The sequence below is a fragment of the Sus scrofa genome, chromosome 9, assembly GCF_054392235.1.
Source record: "Sus scrofa isolate SSC_HxYL_T2T_F1_AM1 chromosome 9, Sscrofa_HxYL_maternal_Yorkshire_Landrace_v2.0, whole genome shotgun sequence".
Taxonomy (NCBI): Eukaryota; Metazoa; Chordata; class Mammalia; order Artiodactyla; family Suidae; genus Sus; species Sus scrofa.
Genome location: NC_139391.1, coordinates 32,297,998 through 32,312,200, shown reverse-complemented (window position 1 = coordinate 32,312,200; position 14,203 = coordinate 32,297,998). Strand labels below are relative to the sequence as shown.

General features: G+C 33.7%; 1 long non-coding RNA gene across 1 annotated transcript in view; it reads right to left on the bottom strand.

Annotated features, from left to right (window-relative positions):
* Window positions 1-2,080: 2,080 nt before the first annotated feature.
* The window catches only part of LOC146399825 (uncharacterized), a 39,992-nt gene continuing 27,869 nt past the window's right edge, over window positions 2,081-14,203 (bottom strand). The window contains exon 3 of the long non-coding RNA XR_014815105.1: window positions 2,081-2,135. This is a non-coding gene — a long non-coding RNA (uncharacterized LOC146399825). The remainder of the gene's footprint in view (window positions 2,136-14,203) is intronic.

The following is a 14,203-nucleotide window of genomic DNA, read 5'->3' as shown; positions in this document are numbered from 1 at the left end:
AAATGATTCTCAACTGCAAATATTTGTTTTTATCAAAGAAAGTCTTAGTTGCCCTATTAGTTGATTTTGTAATGAGCTAAATATAAGTTTGAATTATTTTTATAACTCTGACCTTATAAGAATAAAATTCTATTTAGCATTTATCTTCAGGAAAAAGGAAAATTTTATTTATAAAACAAAGTTTAGAATCACTGTTTTAAAGTATAGAAATGAATATTGTTTACTCTATTTTACCCCTTCTGGAACACAGCTGCTTTGATAAAATGAACTGCATACCTATAAACTGTAAGCCTTATATGCTTATTTCTAAGATCTCATTCTTTAGGATGATCTTTAAAACTGAGGAAATATAAAAAGACAAAGGTTAAATAGAAAAAATAATCAAATGATTGAATATGTTAAATGAGAGATTAGAGCATTAATGGGAAAATAGCTAGGTTTCGTTAAAGGGAAGAATTTCCTTGTTATAAAAAGGGAGAGAGAAAGTTAATGTTAATTTATCTGGTGATACCTCACCTTAGCTTTGATTTACATTTCAATTAGAGATTTTTGAGCATCTTTTCATGTGCTTTTTCGCCATTTCTATGTCTTCTTTATAGACATGAATATTTATATCTTCTGCCCATGTTTTGATTAGGTTGTTTGTTTTTCTGATACTGAGCTTCAGGAGTTGATTAATTTTTGAGATTAATCCCTTATCAGTTGCTTCATTTGCAAATATTTTTTCTCATTCTGTGGGTTGTCTTTGTCTTTTCATTTTGGTTATGGTTTCCTTTGCTGTGCAAAAGCTTTTAAGGTTTTATTAAAAACTACTTATTTATGCTTTTATTTTTATTACTCTAAGAGGTAGATCCAAAAAGATATTGCTACAACTTTTGTCAAGGATCATTCTGCCTATGTTTTCCTCTAGGAGTTTTATAGTAGATTAGACACTGTATCTGGTCTTGCATTTAAGTCTTTAATCCATCTTGAGTTTATTTTTGTGTATGATGTTAGAATGGCCATCATAAAAAGCCTACAAACAATAAATGCTGGAGAGGATGTAGAGAAAAGGGAGCCCTCCTACACTGCTGGTGAGGATGTAAACTGGTTCAACCACTACGGAAAAAAGTATAGAGATTTCTCAAAAAACTAAAAACAGAGTTGCCATATGACCCAGTAATCCCACTCCCAGTCATATATCCAGAGAAAATTATAATTTGAAATGACACGTGCACAGCTATGTTCACTGCAGCACTATTTACAATAGCCAAGACATGGAAGCAACCTAAATGTCCACTAACAGAGAAAAAGATAAAGAAGATGTGATACATATGTATAATGAAATACTATTCAGCTGTAAAAAAGAAAAATAATACCATTTACAGCAACATGGATGCAACCAGAGATTATCATACTAAGTAAAATAAGTAAGACAAAGACAAATATCATATGATATCACATATGTGTGGAATCTAAAAATGATACAAATGGGGAGTTCCTGTTGTGGCAAAGTGGAAATGAATCCAACTAGTATCCATGAAGATGTGGGTTTGATCCTTGGCCGTGCTCAGTGGTTTGGGGATCTGGCGTTGCTGTGAGCTGTGGTATAAGTCTCTGACGTGGCTCAGGTTCCTCCTTGCTGTGATTGTGGTGTAGCCTGGCAGCTGCAGCTTTGATTCGACCCCTAGCCTGGGAACTTCCATATGCCACAGATGTGGCCCTAAAAAAAGTGAAAATAAATAAATAAAAATTATACAAATGAACTTATTTACAAAACAGATACAGACTCACAGACTTCAAAAACAGACTTAAAGTTACCAAAGGAAAAAAGGTGGAGAGAGGGATGCATTGGGAGCCTGGCATTAAAAGTAGCCTACTGACCAACAAAGGCACTGACTTCTCTAAAAAGTAAACAAACAAACAAACAAATAAATACTGGTAAAAATTTAATTTACCTGAGTCAGTAGCAGTGAAGTATAAGGTTGATGGAGAGGTAGTGGGAAGGGGATGAGGTGGGTTCTTACTCCAAAGCAGTTGACAAAGTCAGCAGCCCAGTGTCTAGTAGATGAGGCACTCAAAGACTATTTATGCTGTTACTCTTGATAATGATGATGGTTATCTGTTGTGAGTCAATCAACAGCCAGACATTATACCTATTGGAAAGAAAAACCTTATAGATTATGAATATTCACTAAGTAGTGAAATATGGGAGAAAAGAGAAAAAGAAAGGGCAGAAGAATGGAGGGCGGAATTATCATCTATTGAATGCCAGCTCTTCCAGTGTTTGTCAGACTTATTTACAGGTGGAGGTTCACTGAATCCTCTGAGTGGCAGCTCATATTATCACTTCATACTGATAAGTATGTTAATGTTCTGAAATGTTAAAATATGTATTTATTCAACATACATTGCATACAAGAATATATGGCATTATTGTGTTCTTCTCTGAGGATATAAAGATGAAAACAAACAAACTCGATTCCTTCTTTCAAGGAAACTTCTGTCCAAATATGTAGCAACCATTAATAAGTGACTCATCCAAGGTTACATAACTCATGAGTAGAAGGGGATTTGGATGCTGGTTTTCTAACTGTGGTACCTGCACTATAGAAACCATCATATCAGGGGAAAGCAATTTGCTGCTTCTCACCATTACATTCTTTCACAATGTCCATATTAAAGATGTGAGCAGGTCCAATAGCACATTTCTTTATACTTTCAGAGCCTAGTTTTGCAGGCCTTGCTTGGGCATCCATCAAGCTGCTAAATACAGCAGTAGGATCTGCTTAGAAATCTATCATAACAAATAATCACATGGGTCAGAAATTGTAACTGAAATCGATTTTGAGATATCAACTTACATATTATTTTTGTCTCTCTGAATTTTCCTTTTCCTTTCATTCCCCCATATTTAAGTTTGTTACTGACTCTGTATTCACTGATTTAGGAAACGTATGTGTCAGGGAAAAAAAAAGAAAGACCTGCAAGTTTTTACGGCTTTTGTGTCTCTAAATGAGCAAAGAGGTGAATGTTTAGACAAAATATTTTGAAAGAAGAATGTTGTTTCCCAACCAACCTAACCCCATTTGTTGACTAGAACGAGACCCTCTCGGGCTAGAAGAGGTAGGGGTAGGGATCGAGACTGCTGTAGGTTCACCTTCTACCCAGCTTTGTAGCAGCATTACTGATAGAAGACCTCCCCCAAAAGAAAAAAAATATTACAACATTGCAAAAGATTTCTGTTCCCTAAATGCAGCAATGAGGCAATGGAGACAGGAAAGCCTCGTGGATTAGGACAATGAAACCTATGCCTATAGGTATATGTTCTGGCAAGTAGAATGGCTGCCCGCTTCAGGAGGAACTTTCTTCGTCTGCACCAATGAGGTCTGCTTGTTCCCCAAATCTTACGAAGTTGCTCTGTTTTAGTTGTGTTACATTTTACTACAGGGCAGTTGCACTGATGCCACCTATTAAATATTTAATTCTTTCTCCTCCAGACTGTTCTTTCCGGATCAAGCCTTCACTCTCCCCATCCACACACACAATTTACCTGACAGAGAGCAGGGTAGTGGTACTGGTAGAGATATTGGTAGGGAAGTACCCTATTACTTGTATAGGTTTGCTTTAAATAATAAGTAAGGGAAAGGTACAACTTATAAGAAACTTCTGGTTTCTTTTCATATCCATTTATACTAGTGGACCTCACAGGTAAAGGACTCAAGATTTCTCTCTTGATTTCAAAATCTTTCATTATATTAAAATCTTAGGGGAACAAAATACTCTGGGTTTTGACCCAGGACACGTAACTCTGGATCATGGATTTATATTGATTAATTTTTTCTCTATTTTGTGTTTGATTTTTTCTATGTTTTTGTAGTAAGCAGCTTTAACTTTTATGATCTAAAAATACCTTAAGTAAGAAGAAACTGAATCTCCTTGGGCAACTGGTTCTTGACACTGTCTCTGTGACGTAGTCAAGGACACTGCTCTTCCTGTTGTAACACCCCCTGGAGTTCTGCACCATGTGTACTCCCGGCAAATATATTCACTGATTGATTTCATGAGACTTCTCAAGAGAACTGCTCCCATCCTGAGTTGTTCTGAATTAGCTGTTGGCATTTTCTAGAGGTTTAGAGTACTTCTCTATTTTTGCAGGCTTTCCCAATATTTCTTTTGCTTGCTCTTTTCAGGTTGCCTAATTCCAGCTCACCATACAGAAGTCTTTGAAAATTATTTGTCTCATCTCTGTGTTTGCTCTACAGGTGAATATGGACTGGCACATGTCAGAAGGATGTTAGGTGAAAAGTCTCTTAACCTTCCTATGCTGTGTACTACAAACTATAAATGTGCAAGATAATCTCTCATTTTGTCTTTCAAGTTGAGCTCACAATGGCTTCACATAAAATATGGCAGTGATGGGCCACATGGCCAATCATCTAATTTAATAGAGATTTTATCTCTTTAATAAAAGCAATTGGTTAAATGAATAGTCAAAGGTGGCTTAAAAGTCTATGCCTTGTCAGAATTTTCTGGAAATATCTGTGGTCACCATATGTCTCACTTTGAGGTTTGGAAGGCATGACCACCATGAGCCACACCTGTATGGAGTCCTGCCAGACCTGTCTCTCACATTTCTTTCACATGATTCCCAGGCTCCAGGCATTGGCAGGACCCTGAAGCACCCTTTTCATTCTCACTTTCCTTGTTCTTCCCTCTTCTTGGGACATATTCCTCTCCTTCCCTCTTCTGCCTGTTGAAGACATTGCAAGACAATTCTTTCTGTTATTTGCTCCCCAAATTTCATATAGTCCTCTCTGTCATAGCATTTACCACACTTTCATAATTTTAAAATATGTCCAACTGAGTTTTTATATAAAGTAATCCCTAAGAAAAGGAAGCATAATTTTGTATTTTAAGTCCTTAGAAAGTCTCTTGTTGCTGGGTAATACTGTTTTTATTTTAAATGACAAAGTATTCTTAGGTAAGAACACGCAAGTCTAAAATAATTCAAATGATGCTAATTTGGGATGTTTATCTGTCACCTGATAAGGAGAAAAAAAATAAGAGAAATAAATTTAACTCAGAATTACTAATTATACCTGGGGTGCAGGGATAGAACTTTGCAAATGCAAATATGAGAAGTTTTAAAATCCCTAAATTTATTCTTTAAAAAATTTACACTTTAATACCACTAGATAGTTGGTTGCAAGAAGAAAATCTCAAATATATATTTACATGATGAACGGGAGGGTGAACTTGTCCCTGTGTTAATGAAAAATGTTGAAATTTCTGCCTCACACATAAATTCCTCCAAAAATGATTTATCTCAAATAAATATACACTTCGAAAAATTGTGTTAGATCCCCGAAAATATTTACTAAAGACAAAAATACAAATGTTAAATAATCAGATGGATCGTCTAGATAAAGTTTGGTTAATAAAATGTTAAAATGGAAAATTCTGAATTAGTGCATTACACATAAGAAAATCTTAAACATGAATTCATAATTCAATTGCTAAATGCCAATAATATAGGTAGATATTTTGACTAATTTGTATTGTTAAAAGTTTATATATTCAAGTTTCATTTAGTAATTAGTCAGAATGGAGTTTCCATTGTTGATCAGCAGGTTAACAACCTGACGTAGTGTCCATGAGGATGCAGATTTAATCCTTGATTTCCCTCAGTTGGTTAAGGATCCGGTGTTGCCATAAGCTATAGCATAGGTTGCAGATGTGGCTTGGATCTGGCATTGCTATGGCTGAGGCATAGGCCAGCAGCTGCAGCTCCTACTCAACCCCTAGCCTGGAACTTCCATATGTTGCAGATGTGGCCATTTAAAAAAAAGAGAAGAGTAAAAAAAAAAAAAAAAAGAACGAAAGAAATTAGCCATGCTATTTAAGTTCAATTATGATAGTATCTATAATTTATTGTCCAAACAGTGACACATTTTAAAGTATAAAAATAACTATAAGTGGAGTTCCCATTGTGGCTCAGCAGAAATGAATCTGACTAGGAACCATGAGCTTGTGGGTTCCATCCCTGGCCTCTCTCAGTGGGTTAAGGATCTGGCATTGCCGTGAGCTGTGGTGTAGGTCGCAGGCGCAGCTCAGATCTGGCATTGCTGTGGCTGTGGCGTAGGCTGGCAGCTGTAGCTTTGTTTGGACCCCTAGCTTGGGAACCTCCATATGCCATGGGTGTGGCCCTAAAAAGACAAAAAAAAAAAAAAAAAAAGAACTGTAAATAAATAGATAAGGAAACATGTAAATAAACACTCAGGGACTCAACCAAATAACACATGTTTGTTCACAGTGTATACAGTGCTATTCACACATGTTTCTTCTTGGGAGCTGAGATTGTGTGTTATACATCTTTATATGCTCTGTCTAGTAAGGTATTTGACATAAATGCTTAAACTAATAGAGAAATAAAATAATTAACTAATTAAAATATAATATAGAGATTTACGATCCAAAAGAGGAAACACCAGAATTTCATCCATTCATTGCAGTCTATAAAAGTAGCCAAAATATCAAGAGATTGTGTTTAACTGCCTTTTTTCCCTTGAAGAATAGATATTTATATTTATAACAACAGATGAAAAAACAAGAATACCAAGCATAGGAAACTGTATATGACTAGACCTTTTAATATTACATGAAACATATTTAATAGTTTAAAAAATTATTTAGTAAATATACAAGAAATAAAAAGCTGTCCATGCTTGGTGCGTCAATTTAGCATAGTTGGACTAAATAACCCATTGTTACTTATCTCCTTAAGCCCTACAGAATATAGACTGAAGGTGAACATGGTTTCTTCAAATGATAGGGAAGACAGTTTAGACTGGAAAAAAGGGTGGAAATATTTAAAATTCAGAATAATAGAAATATATTAATAAGGTAATTAAATCTCAGAATACGTAGGAAAGAGCTTGAAGCTATGAAATGGGCAGAGGGCAACTGACAGGTAAAAGAACAATAAACAAGCAAATGTTTAGAAAAGTAGAGGTTAGTTCATGAAATGGTACTTAACTGGTAGCTAGGAGTATTTGACTCTCTTAATATTTGCTCTAAATTATATATCTTTCTCAAGAAGTAAAAAAATAGAAGATATACTTAATATATATATGTATATGTGAAATATGCACACATATGTATAAAAAATAAGACATAGGTAATTATAAGTATACTGAACAAAACTGTTTAAATTTCTATCCCAAAAGTAAATAAATCCATAGGGTTTCTGGATTTACTTTGGCATAATTATTAAACTGGTAGCTATATACAATCCAGAGAAATTTGTTTTTTCTACCAAATTTTCTACCAGAAATTTGAGTTTGCAGCAAGCTCAATTCTTTATAAGTAATACAAATATCAGGGTACTATTCTTAATTTCTATTAACTCAATGTAGTAACAGAGTCCTAACTGGACTCATTGACAATAAATATAGAAATACCTGACTCCCTAATAAAATTGCAAAAACCATCAGAGTTTGAAATTAAACTGTAAATTCAGTTCAGTCACCAAAAATTTAGTTCAACTACTAAAGTTTCCTACAGTCAACAAAATAGAGGCTTTAAAAATTTCTTAACTATATAGGATGTATAGCTATAACTTTAACATAAAATTGAATTTTTTCTGTATTTTTTTAAAAGAAATTCATTGAAAAGTTGTTAATTATTACCTAGGTATTCCATATTTTTAGGTTATGGACTCCCAGAAAGTCATAATTCTTCTCATAGAACAGAATAAAATATCAATATATTAAAGATAAAGCCAAAAAAGAAAAAAATCTGTGTGCAATTTTTGTATAAACCTAAATTGTCAATTAATTTGGGTAAATAACAAGGAATGCAATTGCTGGATTATATGATAAGATTATGCTTAGTTTTGTAAGAAAGCTCCAAATTGTCTTCCAAAGTGGCTTCAACACTTTGCATTCCCATCAGTGCAACAAGGAATGAGAGTCCCTGTTGCTCCACATCCTCACCAGCATTTGGTGTTGTCAGTATCTTGTAGTTTTAATTTGTATTTCTCTCATGATCATGACCTCTTTTTAAAATTAAATTTATAATGTGTCTCTGAACTCTTTTAAAAAAATAAAAAATAAAACCATAGTACGTGGAAGTCTTCAATATCTTAAATTCAACTGTATATAACTAGCAGCAGATCCCAAAGTACAGAGAAAAATAAGTAGTTTTTAAACATAAAATGTTGGAAATTCTATATGTGCTATTTTTCCTCAAATTTGGATGGGGAAAGATGTCTAACATTCTCTTCTACATGATGAAACTTAGTGTGCATCCTTGTAGAGATCATTTTATGCTTAAAAATACTAAATTACTATATGGTAACCTGAAACTAATATTATAATGTAAGTCAATTACACTTAAATTCTTTAAAATTTAAAAAAATACTGCACATTCTTAACACTGCTGTTTGCTTTTATATTCTCCAGTTACAAGCCATCTTATAAATTAGAATTGTTAACAGGCATCTGGGAAGATACATTTTCTCTAGATCTGAGAAGGATAGACACCAGATTAAGTCATAGCATCTGCAGTTCAGAATAGCATTTGGAGCACAGTAGAATCTGGTGTCTGGCAAAGAGCAGGGAAAGGAGGGTGTAAGGTAGAGGGAGTGCCAGGTAAGGCACGGCCAAGGAAGACTCAATTAGTGACAAAGAAAGGAACAATGGAAACATTTTTAAACCATACTAGGATAACTAGCCAAAAAAGATAAAGTCAAGGGGTGAGATTGATACATATATGTAATTATGAACTGGAGACTATAAGATTCTCAAAAGTCTTTAAGATGCGATCTCTTCTTTTTACAGAAAAAAAAAAAAAACAAAACTGAGGTACAAGTATCCTAATTGACCAACATCATAGTTAGTAGTAGATGCAACCATAGAATCCAGATTTCCAGAATTCCAACCCAGTATTTTTCCAAGAATTTACTACGGGAGAGAATACTGGCATAGACAGACATGTTCTAAGGTCCAAGGGAACAAATAATTTTATCAGTCAAAATTTTGGGCAAATATTCTCAACAGTGTATTGTTCTTTTTCTGTTATTTGAACTTTACTTCTCAGAAGACTCGTTCTCAAATTCACATATTCATACATACAAAATTCAAATTTATAATATTGAGATAAATATATTCAGAGAATACACTTTAGAGAATTTTAAAAAAACTGAATTTGAGAAGACTTTAAACAAATAGCCACCTTAATTGTGAAAAATTATTCTTAAAGTTTGTAATTTAGAAGTCAGTCAGACATTGGGTTCCACTTGTAGTAATGACAGAGTAGCATGCTGTAGCCACACACAATTAATAATTATAAACTGTAGACATTATATATAAAGACAACAATTTAAAGGCATTGGAGAGTCCCCTAAAGCAGGGGCAAAATGGAGAGGAGTTAAATCTTGACAGAGAGGAACTACACTGGGTAAGAAATGTATTTATGTAGCTTTTTACCTAAAAGTACTATCCAGTCTCCCTGGTGTGGAGCAGCTGCAACTTAAGCAGAAAGATGCAGTCTTAACATGTCGGGAAGTAAAAGGATGTATTTCAGGTCTGCAGGAGAGATTTGAAGTGGGGAAGCACAGAAAGTGGGTTGCTACAGATGAGGAGCACTTAAATCTGAGCAAAAATTTTCCAAACACTTTGGCTGAATCCCTGATCTTTGCATCCACAATGACCAAGAAGATGACAACAAAGAGAAGGCTGACAAGAGTGACCAGAGCTTTCAAACACTAAAGGAAAGATAGAGTTTAGATTCAGTCCAAGTAAAGTAAGTTTTCTGCGAAAGAAAGCCAACCATCTTCAGATGAAGACACAGAATCTAGAGCCTCTACAGTGTACAATTTACAATATCCAGAAGTCAATGAAAAATTACTAGACATGCAAAGAAACAGGAAAATGGGAACCACAGTCAAGAAAAAAAAAAAAAAAAGCAAAAGAAACTGAAGTCAAGGAGACCAAGATTTGTGAATTAGCAGAGAAAAGACTTAAAAATAATTGTCATGCATATATTTAAGAGATAAAGAAAATATGCTCACGAGATGAACAAATGATGTATATTAGTATGTACATGGTAAATATATGAAAGAACAAAATGGAAATTATAAAGCTTAAAATTACAGTATTGAAATAAAAAATTAACTGGGTGGATTTAATAACAGATTGGAGAGGTAATAAGATAAAAGAGATAATATGAAAAACGTATTAATGGAAAATTTCCAATCCAATGAGTTGAAAAATTGGAGAAAAAGGAATAGAGGTTCAATGACTTGAGGGATAATACAAATCATTTTAACATAACACAATTATATTTCTAATAAGAGGAAAAATTATCAGGGTAGAAAAGTACTTGCACAAATAATAGCCAAGTAATTCCACAATTTTGGTGAAATAATATAAACTAAATGGAGATTAAAAAATCAGCCATACTCAGTAAAATTACAAAGGAGGAAAATCAAACTCCTCCAAAACAAAAAAAGAAAACTTTGAGTCCAGAAGGAAAAAAGATGTATGATATATTTGGGATAATGATTTTATATATATAAACACATATATATAGACATAAAATATAAAATGTCATCAAAATGACTATGTACACACACACACACACACATCCATTTGTAAAGATGTAATAATCAAAGCAATGTGATAGCTGGCATAAGAATCAACAAATATAGCAGTAAAAAAGAATAGACAGCCTAAAAGTAGACCTGCATCTATGTAATGACTGGATTCCTGACAAAAGTACCAATACTACAATTCAATGGGGAAAGAAATTCTTTTCAATGAATGGTGTTGACACAACTGGAAAGACAAACAGAAAAAGATAAATCTTGACCCCCTAACTCACAGTACACAAAGATTAATTTGAGATGGATGGATCATGGATTTAAATACAAATGCTGAAACCATCAAGCTTAGGAGAAAACAGGAGACCATTGTTGTGACTTGAGGCTAGACAAAGATTTTTCAGTCTGGGCACATAAAGCAATAAGCATGAAAAAAAAACGATAAACTTTAGCAATATTTAAAGCTTTCTGTTCATCAAACATGCTCTAAGAAAGTGAAAAATCAACTGAAACACTGGGAGGATAGATAGAGTTACCATGCATATATTCAAGAAAGATGACAAAGGATTGGTATCTAGCATATGTAAAGAATAACTACAACTCAATTATAAATATACAAATAACACAATTTTTTAAATGTGCAAAAAATTTGGAGATTCTTCAGAAAAGAAGATACGTAAATGGCAAAAAAAAACCATTAAGAAGTTTTCAACATAATTAATTATCAGGGAACTGAAAATTAAGACTACCATGAGAAATCACAACACACGCACAGAATGGTTAAAACTAACAGCAGAAAATATTGATGAGCATGTAGATAATTGGACTTTTCATACAAGTTGATGGGAAAAAAAGTGTTACTTGTGATGGTACCATGGAAAGTGTTAAATTCTTTAAAAAAACAAACAAAAAAAAACCCTAAACCTATACTTTGTGACCAAAGTATTTACCCAAAAGAAATAATAAAAAAGTCTAAAAAGGAAAAAAAAAGACTTGTACAAGATTTTCCATAGAAACTTTATTAATAATAGCTAAAATCACTACATAAATTAGATGCCCATCAATAAAAATACATTTTTGAATTATCTTCATTGCAATGAAAACCACTACAAATTAATGGCCATTAAAAAAAAATACGTACAACCTGATTGCTAAACCATAAAGACATATTGTTCATTTTAAAGAATAAAGCCATCAGCTAGTCCACAGACCACATTTTAAGTTCCACTGCTCTCAAAAGCAGGGGCTATTGAGATTTCTTTCTTTCTTCATTAATTTCCTGTAAAGCCATCTGGGTCTACAAATTTATTAGTGGGCATGTTCTTAAAAGACATTTAATTTCCTTCTTTAGTAGGTATAGAACTATACATATCTTATTTTTCAACTTTTGGCAAGCTTTAGTTTTAAAGGTAGTTGAAGCAAGATGAATTTGTTGGCATAAAACTGTTCCTTCATTATCCTTTAGCTGTTTGTAGAGTCTGTAGTGATTGGCAAATTTTAATTCTCAAGATTTGTAATTCTTTATTTTTTTCTTATTTTTCTTGATTAACCTTGCTAGTAATTTGTCAATTCTATTAACTTTTTAGAGGAACCATTTTTTGCTTTTTTCAGTTTTCTCCATTTTCTACATCATTGATATCTATGCTAGTCCTTCTTCCTATTTAGTGTTTAATTTGCACATATTTTTTAGCTTTTAACTTGGGCCCAATTTTTTTAATAATATAAATATTTAAAGCTATAACTTAACTGATATGTCCTAGGTGGCTAGAATATGCCCCAACATATTACACGGAAATAGTGAGTAAATACATATTGAACTGTATAAATGGTGATATACATATGTGTGTATACGTACATAATGTTAAATTACTTAAACAAGAAGGCTATTAGACTGAGGGGGCTATAATTCCATGGCAGTCTATGTAAGCAAACCAAAATCTAAGCCTACAAATTCTTCAAGATTACAAAATCAAAACACTAAGTATAAACAATCACAAGCAGCCAAAACAGCCAACTAGCCTTAATCTGCAGCCAAATAAATAGTTTCTTTCTTTGTTTCTGCACTTTCTCTATACGTCTTTCCCTTGCTCCTGTCTGCCAAGTGCTCCTAACCACCTCCAGTTTTGTGCTCCCCAAATGAAACTGATTCCTGCTCAAACTCTTATATTTTTGTTTAATACACCTCTGTTTATAGGGTGGAGAGAGGGAGGTAGGGAGAGAGAGGGGCTGGAGGCCCCCTACATAATTTTCTTCATGATTTTGCACCAAGTCAACTCCATCATTAACAACAAAACAAAGCTGGAAAAGATGAAGATCATTTTACCATTAACTGTGTGCATGAGGCCAAACCTACAATTATTGGGAGATCTGCTCAACTCAATGGTTCTATATCCTCTCCTCCTTCTTAAAAAGATCTTCTCCCCGTAAATGTGTTACGACTTTTGCGGGCGCTGGGCATCTTTGTTTTTGCAGCCTCTTCCTCCATCAAACATTAAAATTATATTTTATGACCATGTTGTTATGAAGACAAATATACTCCTTCCTGACCAGATTTATTGGCATATGCTTATTATTTTCATTTTTCTTCAAATTTAAATGATATTAAAAGCATTTTTATTTTCATGCACCATTATTAGTATCATGGGCCCTGGGCACTGTCCCTTCTGTGGCCAATGGACAAGTTGGGCCTGTTAGGTTTCCCTTTTGAATAATAATTTTTGATAGTTTTCTAAAACAAAATGCCCTTTCTTCAGCAGGCAACCTTTAATTTCTCTCTCCAAGAGTAGAGAAGTCAGCCAGTGTTACATTTATCTTTTTTTCAAGCAGAGCCTGGCTTGATCATAGAGCTTCTTTTGAATTGAGAGTGCAGTCTAATATGCTCTGGGGTTTTGAATGAGAGTAGTGTTAATATGCTCCCTGTCCTGTTACCTAATACAAATGAAAAGACTGCTTTTCTTCCTGCAGTCCTGAAATGAATTTAAAAATAAATATGAGTAGCAATCTTTTCTTACATTAAAAAAGACACATCAGGGAGTCCAGTAATTTTGGAAAATACTAACTTGTATTACCTTTTTCTAGTTCTAAGACCAAAGAACATAGAAGCTGATCATTATTCCAGGAGAAGCATAGACTAAAACCATTCAGTCCAACATATCTATTTTGAGAACCTATACATTCTGCACTGTATCCTGGGCACTGAGGTTATAAAAAATAATGGTAAAGCACTATGTCTACTCTTACGGAACTTGAAGTAAATAAATGCATACGGAAATAAATCTATCAATAAAAAATGATAAAATTTTTTAAAATCCTATGATAGAAAATACATAGGGAACAAGGGTTGCTAAGGAAGCTTCAGGGACTATCCCCAACTATCTTTTCACTTCATATGAGGATTATTTATATCCACATCTACATCAAGGTATGTAACTTGGAGTACATGCCTGTAGCTAGAGTATATTTTTCCATTCCATTATCAGGCTTAGCTATATGGGTCAATGGAATATGAACAGAAGTGCTACTGTGCCAATTACAAGCAGAAGCTTTAAAATGAACTGCTCATTTTGGCTTGGTCTCTTGTAGTTCTTCCCTTTGCCACAAAAATTGCATGTCCCAGAG